This window comes from Dendrobates tinctorius, unplaced genomic scaffold, assembly GCF_039654945.1.
Source record: "Dendrobates tinctorius isolate UK_male_01 unplaced genomic scaffold, ASM3965494v1 ptg000070l, whole genome shotgun sequence".
Lineage (NCBI taxonomy): Eukaryota > Metazoa > Chordata > Amphibia > Anura > Dendrobatidae > Dendrobates > Dendrobates tinctorius.
In genome coordinates, this window is record NW_027361738.1 from 77,255,288 (window position 1) to 77,272,521 (window position 17,234).

The window sequence follows — 17,234 nt, forward strand, 5'->3', positions numbered from 1 at the left end:
AAGAATCACTGTCCCCTGCTTGAGGCGTGATCTCTGCCTGCTCTGCATCACCCTACCCTCGCTGTACATACTGACTAGAGCTTTGTGTACCTCCCTCCTGTGGAGAGATGTCTTCCTCCTACATCGACTCCTTCTCATCCGCCTCACAAAGTGTCCCCTGCCTAAGCCTTTGTGAGGAAGCACGTAGCGCAGACTGTCCAGAAGCAGATGGCATTTGGGACTCCTCATCCTCCATCTCTTCCTAAAACTCATCCCTTAGTTCTTGCAGTGTTTTTTGAAGCATGCAGATAAGGGGGACAGTCATGCTGACTAGTGCATCATCTGCACTCGCCATCCGCGTGGAATCATCGAAGGCACGCAAAACGAAGCAGATGTCCTTCATAGAGGCCCACTCAGTGGTGCTGAAGTGTGACCGGCGCACATTGCGACTTGTTTGCGCCTGATCCAGCTGGTACTCCATGACTGCTGCCTGCTGCTCACACAACCGCTCCAACATATGTAACGTTGAATTCCACCTGGTGGGTAGGTCACATATGATGCGATGTTCCGGAAGGCGTAATCGGCACTGCAGAGCAGCAAGGCGCGATCTTGCCGTGCTGGAACGCCGCAAGTGAGCGCACTCTATGCGGACCTTGTGCAGCAGTGCATCAAGATCCGGATAGTCCCTCAGAAAGCTCTGCACGACCAAGTTGAGCACATGTGCCAGACATGGGATGTGAGTGAGGTTGCCAAGGCCAAGAGCTGCCACCAGATTTCGGCCATTGTCACACACTACCAAGCCCAGCTGGAGATTCGCTGGCAGAAACCACACGTCGCTCTCCTGCTTGATGGCATTCCAGAGCTCCTGCGCTGTGTGGCTTCGACTCCCCAATGAAATTAATTTCAGTACGGCCTGTTGACGTTTGGCCACGGCTGTGCTCATATCGGTCGTAACAGGCTCCTGCTGCGCTGTTTCAGAGGAACTGGAGTAGGAGGAGGAGTCAATGTGTACAGACTGGATTCCTGCAATCCGTGGAGTTGGCAGAACACGTAGAGCACCACTCTCCAGATCTGTACCCGGCTCCACAACATTGACCCAATGGGCAGTGAGGGAAAGGTATCGTCCCTGTCAATGGTTACTGGTCCACGCATCGGTGGTCAGGTAGACCTTGCTACTGACGGCGTTTAGTAGCGCATGTTTTGTTTGCCTCAACACGTTTCTGCAGGGTAGGGACAGCTCGCCTGCTGAAATAAAAGCGGCTGGGCACAGTGTATTGTGGGACTGCCAATGCCATGAAGTCCTGGAAGGTGTCAGTCTCCACCAGCCTGAATGACAGCATTTCAAGGGCCAGTAGTTTGGCAATGCCAGCATTCAGAGCCTGTGCTCGGGGATGGTTTGCCGAGTATGGCCACCTTTTCTCCCATGCCTGTGCTACCAATGGCTGCCGAGTGGCCTGGCAGTGTGAGGATGACTTGGAACGTGGTGCTGTGGGTGGAATGTCACAGGGTCTCCGGACAACAGTGCCAGAGGTTCTTCCTTGGCGATCCTGTGAGGAAGCCGAACCAGCTGTGTGTGAGCTGGAGGAAGAGGCCCCAACACGAGCTGAAGAGGTGGTAGGTGGTGCTGTACGTTGGCCTATGTCTTCAGTGTGTCTGTGTAACTCCAGCTCGTGCTTGGTCCGCACATGTTTCCACATATTAGTGGTATTGAGGTTGCTGACATTTTTCCCTCTTTTGACTCTCTGATGACACAGCTTGCATTTGACAAAGCAAATGTCATCTGCAACTGTGTCAAAAAAGGACCACGCACTGCAAGTCTTGGGAGCGCCCGTTTTGCCATTTGAAAGTGGAATGCTCCTAACGGGTGCCGAAGTGGAGGCTACAGGCAACCAAGTCTGCCCCCTCCCTCTCCCTCCGGTTTTGGCCGTTCGGGGAATCTCTTCCTCAGAGCTGCTCCCACCACCTTCCTGTTCCTCACGCCATGATGGGTCAAGGACCTCATCATCTACACTCCCCTCTTCAAACACCTGCTTCTCCTGGGTTGTCTCGCCTGCACCGTACGCACCAGAAAGTGGTAACTGAGTCTCGTCATCATCTGATGCGTACTGAGGTGTGCTGACCATAGGCACTGGCCCACCCGCCTCTTCAGATTCAGAGGGACAAAGAAGTTGCGCATCACTGCATACTCCCTCTTCTTCACATTCTGGAATGCTGCTTGGCTGGCCCCCTCTTTCCAAACCAACAGATTCCGAGAACAGAAGTAGAGACTGTGATGGCTCCTGTCCAGGGGTCTCTGACTGCCTGGGCACTTTGGCAGGTGGTGAAGAGACAGATGGTTGCTCTTCGGTGCTCTGGCCCTGAGAGGATGTGGAAGTAATTGAAGTCGATGCGTTAGCTGCCATCCATCCGACAACGGCTTCAATTTGTTCCTCCCGCAGCAGTGGGGTACGGTGAGGTCCTACAAAGCTGCGCATAAAGGACTGTTGCCTGCTAAAACTGGGGGATGCTGACTCACTGGTGCCAACAGCAGGCACAGAATCCCCACGTCCTCTCCCTGCAGAATCCCCACGTCCTCTCCCTGCTGAAACTCCATGCCCACGGCCACGTGCCTTACTCCCTGCCTTCTTCATCTTGCTAGATTGAGAAAGATAGGCAGAAAAGTACAAAGGGGGGCCTTAGTGTGCTTATTCCTGAACAGCTGGTTACAGGTATAAGAAACACTAATTTTATGAAGTGTGTGTGTCGACTACACTTTAATAGGAGATAATGTGGCCTTCACAACTTTCAAATGTAGTGTTTGGTGAACTTTGTTGTTTTTTTGGGGGGGGGATAAAAACAAAAAGGATGTGACCAAAGATTTAAAAGTCAGAGTATCACCAACTTTCTGGAGCTATTACAATGCAGGCAGGTAACCTACAATGCAAAAGATGAGGCTCCAAAAAAATTGGGTAATACTAATCTGGCTGCAGCTGAAGGGCACAAGCCAGAAAAAAGGCTCCTCTATCTACTCCTATATAGTGTATGCAACCAACCAATGTAGATGGATATGGATGGATGCACACTAATAGGAGAAGAAAAAATGAGCTGCAATTAACCCCTTCACCCCCAAGGGTGGTTTGCACATTCATGACCGGGCCAATTTTTACGATTCTGACCACTGTACCTTTATGAGGTCATAACTCTGGAACGCTTCCATGGATCCCGGTGATTCTGACATTGTTTTCTCGTGACATATTGTACTTCATGTTAATGGTAAAATTTCATTCAAATAACTTGCGTTTATTTGTGAAAAAAACGGAAATTTGGCAAAAATTTTGAAAATTTCGCAATTTTCCAAATTTGAATTTTTATGCCCTTAAATCACAGAGATACGGCACACAAAAAACTTGATAACTAACATTTCCCACATGTTTACTTTACATCAGCACAATTTTGGAACCAAAATTTTTTTTTGTTAGGAAGTTATAAGGGTTAAAAGTTGACCAGCGATTTCTCATTTTTACAACACCATTTTATTTTTAGGACCACATCACATTTAAAGCCACTTTGAGGGGTCTATATGATAGAAAATACCCAAAAGTGACACCATTCTAAAAACTGCACCCCTTAAGGTGCTCAAAACCACATTCAAGAAGTTTATTAACCCATTAGGTGCTTCACAGGAATTTTTTTGAATATTTAAAAAGAAATGAACATCTAACTTTTTTTCACAAAAAAAATACTTCAGGTTCAATTTTTTTTATTTTACCAAGGGTAACAGGAGAAATTGGACTGCAAAAGTTATTGCGCAATTTGTCCTGAGTACGCTGATACCTGATTTGTGGGGGGGAACGACTGTTTCGGCGCATGGCAGAGCTCAGAATGGAAGGAGCGCAGTTTGACTTTTTCAATGCAAAATTGGCTGGAATTCAGATCGGACGCCATGTCACGTTTGGAGAGTCCCTGATGTACCTAAACAGTGGAAACCCCCTACAAGTGACCCCATTTTGGAAACTAGACCCCCCAAGGAACTTATCTAGATATGTGGTGAGAACTTTGAACCCACAAGGGCTTTACAGAAGTTTATAACGTACAGCGGTACAATTAAAAAATCATATTTTTTCCACAAAAATGATCTTTTCACCCCAATTTTTATTTTCCCAAGGGTAACTGGACCCTAAAAGTTATTGTGCAATTTGTCCTGAGTATTCTGATACCCCACATGTGGGGGTAAACCACTATTTGGGCGCATGGCAGAGCTCGGAAGGGAAGCAGTGCCATTTGACGTTTTTGGCTGGAATTGAGATCGGACATCATGTCGCGATTGGAAACCCCTGATGTACCAAAACAGTGGAAACCCCCCACAAATGACACCATTTTGGAAACTAGACCCCCTAAGGAACTTATCTAGATGTGTGGTGAGAACTTTGAACCCCCAAGGGCTTCACAGAAGTTTATAACATAAAGCCGTACAATTAAAAAATCATATTTTTTCCACAAAAATGATCTTTTCACCCTCAATTCTTATTTTTCCAAGGGTAACAGCACCCTAAAAGTTATTGTGCAATTTGTCCTGAGTACGCTGATACCCCACATGTGGGGGTAATCCACTATTTGGGCGCATGGCAGAGCTCGGAAGGGAAGCAGCGCCATTTGACGTTTTTGGCTGGAATTGAGATCGGACACCATGTCGCGATTGGAAAACCCCTGATGTACCTAAACAGTGGAAACCCCCCACAAATGACACCATTTTGTAAACTAGACCCCCCATGGAACTTATCTAGATGTGTGGTGAGCACTTTGAACCCCCCAGTGCTTCACAGAAGTTTATAACGCCCGGGCATGAAAATAAAAAATTCGTATTTTTTCCACAAACATGATCAATTAGTCACCATTTTTTTTATTTTCCCAAGGGTAACAGGAGAAATTGAACCCCAAAAGTTGTCCAATTTGTCCTGAGTACGCTGACACCCCATATGTGGGAGAAAACTACTGTATGGACACACGTCAGGGCTCGGAAGGGAAGTAGTGACGTTTTGGAATGCAGACTTTGATGGAATGGTCTGCGGGTGTCATGTTGCCTTTGGAGAGCCCCTAATGTACCTAAACAGTGGAAACACCCACAAATGACCCCATTTTGGAAATGAGAACCCCTAAGGAACTTATCTAGATGTGTGGTGAGCACTTTGAACCCCCAAGTGCTTCACAGAATTTTATAACGCTTGGACGTGAAAATAAAAAAATCATTTTTTTCCACAAAAATGATATTTTTTCCCCCAATTTTTTATTTTCCTAAGGGTAACAGGAAAAATTGGACCCCAAAAATTGTTTTGCAATTTGTCCTGAGTAGGCTGATACCCTACATGTGGGGTAAAACACTGTTTGGGCGCATGGCAGAGCTTGGAAGGGAAGGAGCACCATATGACTTTTTCAACTCAGAATTGGCTGGAATTGAGATCAGACGCAATGTTGCATTTGGAGAGCCCCTGATGTGCCCAAGCAGTGGAAACCCCCAATTCTAACTCCAACCCGAACCCCAACACACCCCTAACCCTAATCTCAGCCCTAACCCTAGCCCTAACCCAAGCCCTAACCCTAACCCTAACCCTAGCCCTAACCCTAACCCTAATGGAAAAATGGAAATAAATACATTTTTTTTAATTTTATTATTTTTCCCTAACTAAGGGGGTGATAACGGGGGGTTTGATTTACTATTTATGGCGGTTTTTATGTTTGGCAGCTGTCGCACGCTAAAAGACGCTTTTTATTGTAAAAATAGTTTTTGCATCACCACATATTGAGAGCTATAATTTTTCCGTATTTTGACCCACCGAGTCATGTGAGGTGTTATTTTTTGCGGGACGAGTTGACGTTTTTATCGGTACCATTTTCGGGCACGTGATATTTTTTATTCCGATTTTTGGGACGCAGAATGAACAAAAACCAGCGTTTCATGAATTTCTTTTGGGGGAGTGCGTTTACACCGTTCCGCGTGCGGTAAAATTGATAAAGCGGTTTTATTCTTCGGGTCAGTACGGTTACAGCGATACCTCATTTAGGTCTTTTTTTATGTTTTGTCGGTTTTATGCAATGAAAACTATTTTCTATAAAAAATAATTATTTTTGCATCGCTTTATTCTGCGAGCTATAACTTTTTTATTTTTTCGCTGATGATGCTGTGTGGTGGCTCGTTTTTTGCAGGACAAGATGATGTTTTCAGCGGTACCATGGATATTTATATGCGTCTTTTTGATCGCGCGTTATTACACTTTTTGTTTGGCAGTATAATAATAAATCATTATTTTTTGCTTCGTTTTTTATTTTTATTTTTTAAGGGGTTCGCTAAAGGGGTTAACTAATGGGACAGTTTTATAGGGCGGGTCGTTACGGACGCGGCGATAAATAATATGTGTACTTTTATTGTTTTTTTTTTTTTTTATTTTCAAAAAATGAATTTATTGGGGAATATTTTTTTTTTTTTTTACTAATTTATTTGGCGATTTTTTTAAAATTATTTTTACACTTTTTTTTACTTTATTACATAGTCCCAGGTGGGACATCACTGTCCTGTGACAGCCGAAGGCTTCCTCATGCCTGCGCTTTGCAGGCACTGAGGAAGCCAGCTTCCTGCAGGCCCCCGAAGGCCCCCGTCGCCATCTTGGATTCGGGGGCCTGGAGGAAAGGAGCCCCCCGCAGCAGCGCTGCACATTGCGCTGCCGTGGGGGGCTCAGGGAAGCACGGAGGGAGCCCCCTCCCTGCCGATGCTTCCCTTTAACTCCCGGTACACCGCAATCATGTTTGATCGCGGTGTGCAAGGGGTTAACGTGTCGGGGGAGGTCCGTGACTGCCCCTGACACATTGTGCCGGGTGTCAGCTGTGATAATCAGCTGACACCCGGCCGCGATCAGCGGCGCTCACCACGTGGGCGCCGCTGATCGTTGAGACGTACTATCCCGTCCATGGGCATAGGGGCCCAGGTCCCATGGACGGGATAGTACGTCGGATGGCAGGAAGGGGTTAAAGAAATATATGTGTGAGGCAGTGACGCACGCTGAGCAGCCTACAACCAGACGTAGCTGCAGGACACACTACTCAGCGTGAGCTGCACTCACACACAGTCAGAGACCTCTCAGACAGCCGTGAACAGTGCAGCTAAGTGGGCACTAGCACTGACAGGCTGCAGAAAGGCTCCGCTGTCTACTACTAGTGTTTGCAACCACCGTATATGGATATGGATGGAAGCACACTAGATAGAATTTTTTTAAAATAAGCAGCTCAAAAAGAAAAATATGTATGAGGCAGCAGTGAGGCACGCTGGGCGGCCTACAACCAGACGTGGCTGCAGGACCCACTCCACAGCATGAGCTGCACTCACACAGCCCTTGCAGACAGCTGTGAGCACTGCTGCTAGGGAAAAGCAAGCTACAGTGGTGGTTTATGTAGCCTGGGTAAAGAACAATATTGTTTTGAGAATCGCTATTTCTAACTGTCCCTCACAGTCTTCAACAGCAGCCTGTCCCTAACTGAATTCACAGCAGAGTGACCAGAAATGGCGGCGGTGGTGGCTTTTATAGTGCATCATGACATCATTTCAGCAGCCAATCACAGCCATGCCAGTAGTTAACATGCCTACATGCCTAACAGGATGTGCCCACACTTCTGAGGAATCCCATTGGCTGAATCAAAGCGAGCGGGCTGATAGCATTATGGGAACTTCCGATTCCGGTATTCGATATGAAAAAAGTATCGGAAGTCAGTATCGGAGTTCCGATACAGCTAATATCGGCCGATACCCGATACTTGCGGTATCGGAAAGCTCAACACTAGTTGTGAGGTGAAATTTTAACCCCGCGCGTTCCAATTCACCAAACAATTTGGCCTATTATTCTTTTCATTTCTATGGTGTTATCGTCCTTCTGTAAAGCTGGAAATAACACAATTTATTATCGTGCCAACACAAACCACCCTCTGACACAGACTGCAGGAGGAGCCCAGTACCACACAGGATAGGATTAGATACACGGCTCAGCAGTCAGTATCACACAGGATAGGATTAGATACTCAGCTCAGCAGTCAGTATCACACAGGATAGGAATAGATACACGGCTCAGCAGACAGTATCACACAAAATAGGGTTAGATACACAGCTCAGCAGTCAGTATCACACAGGATAGGATTAGATACACGGCAGAGCAGTCAGTAACACACATGATAGGATTAGGTACACGGCTCAGCAGTCAGTATCACACAGGATAGGGTTAGATACACAGCTCAGCAGACGGTATCACACAGGATAGGATTAGATACACTGCTCAGCAGTCAGTATCACACAGGATAGGATTAGATACACGGCTCAGCAGTCAGTATCACACAGGATAGGATTAGATACACAGCTCAGCAGTCAGTATCACACAAGAGAGGATTAGACACAGCTCAGCAGTCAGTATCGCACAGGATAGGATTAGATACACAGCTCAGCAGTCAGTATCACACAGGATAGGATTAGATACACAGCTCAGCAGTCAGTATCACACAGGATAGGAACAGATACACAGCTCAGAAGACAGTATCACACAAAATAGGATTAGATACACACCTCAGCACACAGTATTATACAGAATAGTATTCGATACATGGCTCAGCAGACAGTATCACACAGAATAGGATTAGATACACGGCTCTGCAGTCAGTATCACTCAGGATAGGATTAGATACACGACTAAGCAGTCAGTATCACACAGGATAGGATTAGATACATGGCTGAGCAGTCAGTAATACACATGATAGGATTAAATACACTGCTCAGCAGTCAGTATCACACAGGATAGGATTAGATACATGGCTGAGCAGTCAGTAACACACGATAGGATTAGGTACACAGCTCAGCAGACATTATCACACAGGATAGGGTTAGATACACAGCTCAGAAACAGGACGTGCCAAAGGAGATGACATTTTCATTCCAAGAATTCCACTCATTCCATATGATTTGTTTTTTTGATTTTAAACGCCTCCAGTTTCCAGTTCAACCATGCCATCGAGCCTGTGACATAGCGCTCTGATATTCAGTGGGCCTCACACAATCAATAAGTGTCCAGTGTCCACAAGTGTGTGCAGAAATTCAAAATCTCTGTGATCCTGTAGTCACTTTTTTCACACCTGTGCCATCGAGCCTGTGACATAGCGCTGTGATATTCAGTGGGCCTCACACAATCCAAAAGTGTCAAGTGTCCACAAGTGTGTGCAGAAATTCAAAATCTCCCTTATCCTGTAGTCACTTTTTTCACACCTGTGCCATCGAGCCTGTGACATAGCGCTCTGATATTCAGTGGGCCTCACACAATCAATAAGTGTCCAGTGTCCACAAGTGTGTGCAGAAATTCAAAATCTCTGTGATCCTGTAGTCACTTTTTTCACACCTGTGCCATCGAGCCTGTGACATAGCGCTGTGATATTCAGTGGGCCTCACACAATCCATAAGTGTCCAGTGTCCACAAGTGTGTGCAGAAATTCAAAATCTCCCCTGTCCTATAGACACCTTGTACCTTGTTTTACATTACTATATAGTTTGTTGGATTTTGTCTACATTTCTACAAAAAATGAGGAAGGCTGGTGGAAGAGGCCGTGGAATTGGGCGGGGGTTGGCAGCTGGTAATGATGGTGTTGGTGGTGGATCTGATGGTAGTGGCAAGAGCAAAATAGGACCGAATGCAGGAGGTGTTGAGCCTGCGTCATCGTCTGGCTCCATAAGGCTTCGAAGGCTTAGTTTTCTAGGAGTTGGCAAACCGCTTTTAAAGCCAGAGCATCAGGAAAAAGTTTTGTCTTACATTGCTGACTCAGCCTCCAGCTCTATCGCCTCCTATTCTGAAGTTGTAAAAAGTAAAAGCACTGAGTCGTCATTGGAGGCTCATGTTCATGAACCACACCTTTCCTTGTGTCCTTCACCCCAACCAAGATTGAAGGATGACGCAGGCCATACTACTGATTACTCCATGGAGCTGTTTACACATACCATGCCTGGATTATCAAGTGAAATGGTGAATTACCCAGGCCAAGATGAATCTGACATGGAGTGCACTGATGCACAGCCGCTGATAGATGATTCTGCTGGTACATTCACTCAGAGCACTACATAGTCCTCGCAGTGTACAGAGCCAGATTCTGACCCTGATGAGACTCAGGTGCCCATTCCCGCACACTATACCACCATACACTGTGACACAGAGGAAGGTGCACATGACATTGAAGAGGAGGTGATGGATGACCCAGTTGTTGACCCAGATTGGCATCCATTGGGGGAAAAGGGTGCTGCTTCCAATAGCTCAGATGAGGAGCATCCACAGCAGACATCGACATCGCAACAGCTGTTATCTGGCAGGCCCGGAGCACTCCAAAGACAGGTTCCAAAAATCAAAAGAGTTGCTGGACAGCTTGTCCAGAGGGTCAAAAGATCACAGCGTGCTAGGCCGCAAAATGTCTGCCAAAGTAGGAAGAGTGCAGTGTGGCACTTTTTTGAACAAAATCCTCATGATCAGGCCAAGGTTATCTGTAAGAAGTGCGCAAAGACCTTTAGCCGAGGGAAAAATCTGAAAAATTTGAATACCAGTTGCATGCTTAGACATTTAACCACCATGCACATGCAAGCGTTGACACAACACCAAACCTCAAGTGCCACATGTGCAACTGATCACAAAGTAGGTAGTCAGCAATGCTACATTGTTTCCCCCACTGTAAGCCCACCGGTTAGCACAGCAGCAAATGTTGAGGTGTCGTTGCAAGGCCACAGCAGTCAGGGAATCCCACTGTTATATCAACGAAATACTGAATCTAGGCCATCAGAAAGAACACCAACTCCATCACCATCATCAACCCTCTCTCAGTCCGCCCTGTCCACCGCTACTTCCACCATATGCAGCTCTCAAGTCCAGCTCACCCTCCCAGACACTATGAGTAGGTCAAGAAAGTACTCAGTCTCTCATCCGCGTACACTGGGTTTGAACGCCCACATTGCCAAACTAATCTCGTTTGAGATGATGCCCTATCGGTTGGTGGAAAGCGCAGCTTTCCGCGAACTCATGGCCTAAGCAGTACCACGCTATGACCTACCCAGTCACCACTTCTTCTCTCGCAAAGCCATCTCAGCCCTCCACCATCATGTAAAAGACCGCATTGTCCATGCACTCAAGCAGCCAGTGAGTGGAAAGGTGCACCTCACAACTGATGCATGGTCCAGTCGGCATGGCCAGGGCCGTTACGTGTCCATCACTGCGCACTGGGTTAATGTGGTGGATGTAGGGTCCACAGGGGACAGCGGTGGTGGGACAGTGCTGCCTAGCCCACGGTATAGGAAACAGTTGGCTGTAGGCGTTCAACCCTCCTCCTACTCCTCCTCCAGAAGCGAAAGCTCGTCCACAGAGCGCAGTCATACGAGCACTCCATCTGCAGCTGCCACTGTTGCACACGAGGTGTCCCCCTATCGAGCAGCTAGTGGAAAGCGTCAGCAGGCTGTGTTGCAGATGATGTGTTTGGGCGACAGACACACCGCCGAGGTGCTGGCCGAGTACTTGATGCGACAAACTGAGTCATGGCTGGGCAGTGTACATCTTGAGGCAGGCAAGGTAGTTAGTGATAACGGCCGTAATTTTGTGGCAGCCATAGCCCTTTCAAAACTCAGCCACATACCTTGCTTGGCTCACACCTTGAACCTGGTGGTGCAGTGCTTCCTCAAAAATTATCCGGAGTTAACAGCCCTGCTCCAGAAGGTGCGAAGACTGTGCGCGCACATCCGCTGGTCGCCTGTACACTCCGTTCGCATGCAGAAGCTGCAGCGATTGCTCCACCTTCCCAACCACCGCCTCATTATCAACATTGCAACAAGGTGGAACTCCACCCTGCACATGGTGGAGCGGCTGTGTGAGCAGAGGCAGGCCATAATGCATTTGTGGGAGTATACACGGCCAGGCACTTTGAGAGCAGACATGGAGTTGACAGGTGTGCAGTGGTCGAAGCTGAAAGACCTCTGTAAAGTCCTTCAGTGTTTTGAGGAATGCACACGGCTGGTAAGCGCAGACGACACCATCCTAAGCATGAGCATCCCACTTATGCGTCTGCTCATGCAAACTTTGACGCACCTTATGGAGCAGGCGTCTGCAGCCAATGTTGACGAGGAGGGAATCCTTGATAACATTCAGCCATTGTCTGCTCAGGGACCTCTCCTGGATGAGGTGGAGGAAGAAGAGGAGGAGGAGGATGATGATGGGGATGATTACTTAGGGGAGGAGGATGCATCTCGTGGGGCAAGTGAAAATGTTGGCGTGGCAAGGTCTGGTACAGGGTTTGTGCGTGACTGGAGGGATGTGGATTTGCCAGAAAGTGCTCCTACAACCAGCACTCGCAGTGCATCATTGACACCGGGAACATTGGCCCACATGTCAGATTATGCCTTGCAGATCCTAAAAAGGGACCCCCGCATTGCCAAAATGATGAACGATGACGACTACTGGTTGGCCAGCATCCTGGATCCACGCTATAAAGGCAAATTACAAAACATTATGCCACAGGAGAACCTTGACCTAATATTGGCTAATAAACAAGCAACTCTGGTAAATCGGTTGCTTGAGGCATTCCCAGCACACAGCAGCGGTGATGGTTCTCACACGAGCCGTACGGGCCGGGGGCAGCTTGGCAGAGGTGTTCATGGTGCACACAGCAGAAGTGGGGTTGGAGACAGGGGTTTCATGACAATGTTGTGGACTGATTTTTCAAGTACCGCTCACACAACTGGTAATACTGCATCGATGGAAAGTGACAGGAGACAGCAGTTGTCAACTATGGTTACAAACTATTTTTCCTCCCATATCGATGTTCTCCCACACAGGTCATTCCCCTTTGACTATTGGGCCGCTAAACTGGACACCTGGCCTGAATTGGCACAATATGCCTTACAGGAGCTCGCTTGCCCAGCTGCAAGTGTGCTATCGGAAAGAGTCTTCAGTGCAGCTGGATCAATCCTGACAGAAAAAAGGACCCGTCTGTCAACCCAAAATGTGGATGATCTAACCTTCATTAAAATGAACCATGCATGGGTTTCCAAGGATTTTGTCCCACCTTCCCCTGATGACACATAGGGTGACAGAAAAATGGCTTGCTTTGGTCCACCTCTTCCTGGGACTTGACCTATTTCGCCTTTTGCATCAGCTGAATGTCCAACATCAACATATGCCACTTTCTAAAACTCCCTAACTGTGCTGCCTCCCCCCCCCCGTGGCCAGGGTCACCACCTAGTGCACGACACCGTGCGAGTGCCGTTGCCCTGGACAGGTGGGTAGGCCGACTCTTGGGCGCGGGCACTGGCACGGGGTCCCTCATAGTGCAATCAAGTGTCTCTGATGGTGGTGGTGCACACCCGCCGTCAGACACACCGCCGTACTATGAGGGGCCCAGTGCCAGTACCGACGCCCACGAGTGGGCCCCTCTTGCTTAGGCATGGCCCCAGCATTTGCAATCTTTACCTCTCCCTGCTCCTCCGCTATGTAGTCTGGGCCGTCAAATTCATACTGTGCCTGACACCGTCTGAGCTTGCCTCCTGATGTATAGACATATATTTTGAATGTGTACGCTATCCATACATGTTATCCGGGGATACGGTACCCTTTCTCACCTTTGTGCAATCACGTGCAATCCATACTGGGCCTAACACCGTCTGAGCCTGCCTCCTGATGTATAGACATATATTTTTAATGTGTACGCTATCCATACATGTTATCCGGGGATACGGTACCCTTTCTCACCTTTGTGCAATCACATGCAATCCATACTGAGCCTAACACGGTCTGAGCCTGCCTCCTGATGTATAGACATATATTTTTAATGTGTACGCTATCCATACATGTTATCCGGGGATACAGTACCCTTTCTCACCTTTGTGCACTCACGTGCAATCCATACTGGGCCTAACACCATCTGAGCCTGCCTCCTGATGTATAGACATATATTTTGAATGTGTATGCTATCCATACATGTTATCCGGGGATACGGTACCCTTTCTCACCTTTGTGCAATCACGTGCAATCCATACTGGGCCTAACACCGTCTGAGCCGGCCTCCAGATGTATAGACATATATTTTTAATCTGTACGCTATCCATACATGTTATCCAGGGATACGGTACCCTTTCTCACCTTTGTGCAATCACGTGCAATCCATACTGGGCCTAACATGGTCTGAGCCTGCCTCCTGATGTATAGACATATATTTTTAATGTGTACGCTATCCATACATGTTATCCGGGGATACGGTACCCTTTCTCACCTTTGTGCACTAACGTGCAATCCATACTGGGCCTAACACCGTCTGAGCCTGCCTCCTGATGTATAGACATATATTTTGAATGTGTACGCTATCCATACATGTTATCCGGGGATACGGTACCCTTTCTCACCTTTGTGCAATCACGTGTAATCCATACTGGGCGTGAGAACTGCTGGCGAGCTGTTAAGCAAGCTACAGCACCTGTGGTTTGCACACGTAAGTTTTTCATTTTTTCAGGAATGACGGTTAGGCCTAATTCCGGAACTGCGGTTGACCTGCACTTACTGGGAAATCATCGTTCGCGGGTAATAATTGTAATCAGTGATCCCCATCACTAACATTGTTCAGCGGGTTATCTGCACCTGTAAGCGACAAACGCTGGCCTTTTCAGTGTAGCGCACATGCAGCCACGGACAGGTAAGGGCATGACACACCAGTTATTGGCCAATCTCATGTGCCAGAGCCTCACGTGTCCCTCTAGTAAGCCGGACTCGGACCGCGGGGCATGACGGAGTCTCGTTCGTTAACGGAATTAAGCTTGCAATGTGTGCATCTTTTCTGTAGCTGGCATGGTTGAGGTTTCCCAGGTGGAGTCGAATTTAACCGTAGGCTCCACTCCTGGTGGTGCCCTTCTGGACATTCCTTTAAGGTTCAGCTTTGCAACCATACTGCCCACGTAAAACAAACACTTTGCCTTCATGAACACTGTTTGGAGGGTCATGACTCGTGGGAATAACGCCACTCAATCAGTTAACCTGCTAGAGAGATCCTTCGTTGCTCCCAAGCATGACATTACACTCCCTAGGAGGAAGGTAATGCCACTGTGGCGACCGTACTCCTGGGGGCGACACAAGTGCACTGATGCCCAGCCACTGCTCGATGAATCTGCTGGTACATTGACCCAGACCACTACATTCCCCTCGCACGCTACACGGCCTGAATCTGACCCTGATGAAACTCAGGTTACCCTTCCCATATACAGTTCCATCTTACACGGTGACAAAGAGGAAGCTGCAGATGAAAGTGCAGGTTCGGCCCACCCGCGATCAGACACACCACCGTACTATCAGGGGCCCTGTGCCAGTGCCGTCGCCAACGAGTGGGCCCCCCCGCTTGCTCAGGATCACAGCACTTGCAAGGTTTAAATACTGTGCAGTGAGATGGAAGATGGGAACGACGAGGAGTCCAGACTAGTACAGGGATTCCCTAGCAAGAAGACTTATTGATTGTTTTCAATGTTGGGACAGCAATTTTTGGGGAGCACTATACTCTGGAGAATGATAGATGGGGCCCACCATACACTGGAACATTCCAAAGGTGGACATCAGACACTGGAGTAGCATTTACAGGGCCCATTATACACTAGAGCATTAGAAATGGGGTCCATTATGTTTGGAGCATTATTTGGGCCCATAAGACAGTGGAGCTTCATCCATGGGGACCAACATATACTGTAGCATTATGTGGAGCTCATCATATACTGTTTCAAACATTATATGGGACCAAAGATTCTGTATGGAGAAATAGATGGGCCTCGTCATGAGATGTAAAAAGTTAAGTATTTTTCATTGTACTATACCGCTATTTCTCTGCCGTATCGGAGCATGATGAGTTGTGGTATGTGTTAAAGGGGCGCTCTTTCGCCCAGGGCACATGAAAACCTGGAGCCAGCCCTACCCCCCCACAACTTTAGCCAAATAACCCCCATTTTTCAGTGCGTAACTTGTATTATGAAGTTAATTAAGCTTGACAAGCTTAAGTAAGAAGAATTGATGCTTTTGGCATTCAAATGGGCACTGTAGGTGTGTTTCCTGTCCTCCTCTCACTGCCGACTTTTATTCCCCATTGACTTACATTGGGTTTCGTGTTTCGGGACGACCCCGACTTTTCCCTATAATCGGCCGATCTTGCTCGACCCGACTTTTGGAAAAGTCGGGTTTCACGAAACGAAACTCGACCCTAAAAAAACAAAAGTCGCTCAACTCTAATTCCAAGAATTCCACTCATTCCATCAGATTTGTTTTTGGATTTTAACCGGCTCCAGTTTCCAGTTCAACTGCTATTTGCAATGTCCATTAACAATGCTCAGGGACAGTCCTTGAAAGTAGTAGGGATCGATTTGCAATCTCCATGTTTTTCTCATGGTCAACTTTACGTGGTCTGTTCAAGACTTGGAACTGCCAAAAATCTGTTCATCTTTGCACTGAAAGGAAAAACCATAAATCTTGAATGAGTTGAAAATAAAATACTATCAATACTTGGGTAATCGTTTAGTTAATTTGTGATATGTGAGAATCATGGGGGAATAGTGGATGAGGGCAGGTATATCTCGCCCAGATACCTTTCCTATTTGGCCTAGTCTGGTCAGTATCTCACCTTGTGACTCAGTAATGGGAAGCGGATATAAAAGGATGCCAGGTGGTGTGTTAGTTGCTCAGCCTGGGGAACACAGAGAGCATGTCTGTGTGAGCAACACTTGTGAGTGAAAGCTGTGCTTACGATAACGCTGGCTTGGCTGGCTGGGAGAAGCCCTCCAGTTGGTAGTTAGCACAGACCCTGTTTAGTTAGTGCCGGACAGGCAAGGATTTGTTTTATGTTTTATTTCCTGTATGTTTTGCTTTCACCTGAAATAAACCTGACACAGCATCAGTTATGACCGAATCCTGGCTGTGCACCTGAGTTTCATGCTAAACCCACGTGGCCTTTGATCTCAGCAAAGGTGATCCCGGAGTGTTTTATCACAAATTGGTGGAGAATGCAGGTACCACGTTGAGAGCATGAACATGGAGGACGTGGTGAAACCACTGGTACAGTCCACCGCTGTCCAGCAAGAAGCTAATCGGGTAATGATGGCCCAGCTGAAGGAGTTGGTGGACATGACAGCTACAGATCGTTCGCTTCTCCAGCAGGTGGCGCAGCGCCTGTCGACCTTACCTGAGGTTAACCCGGAAGCCGAGTCGAGAGTG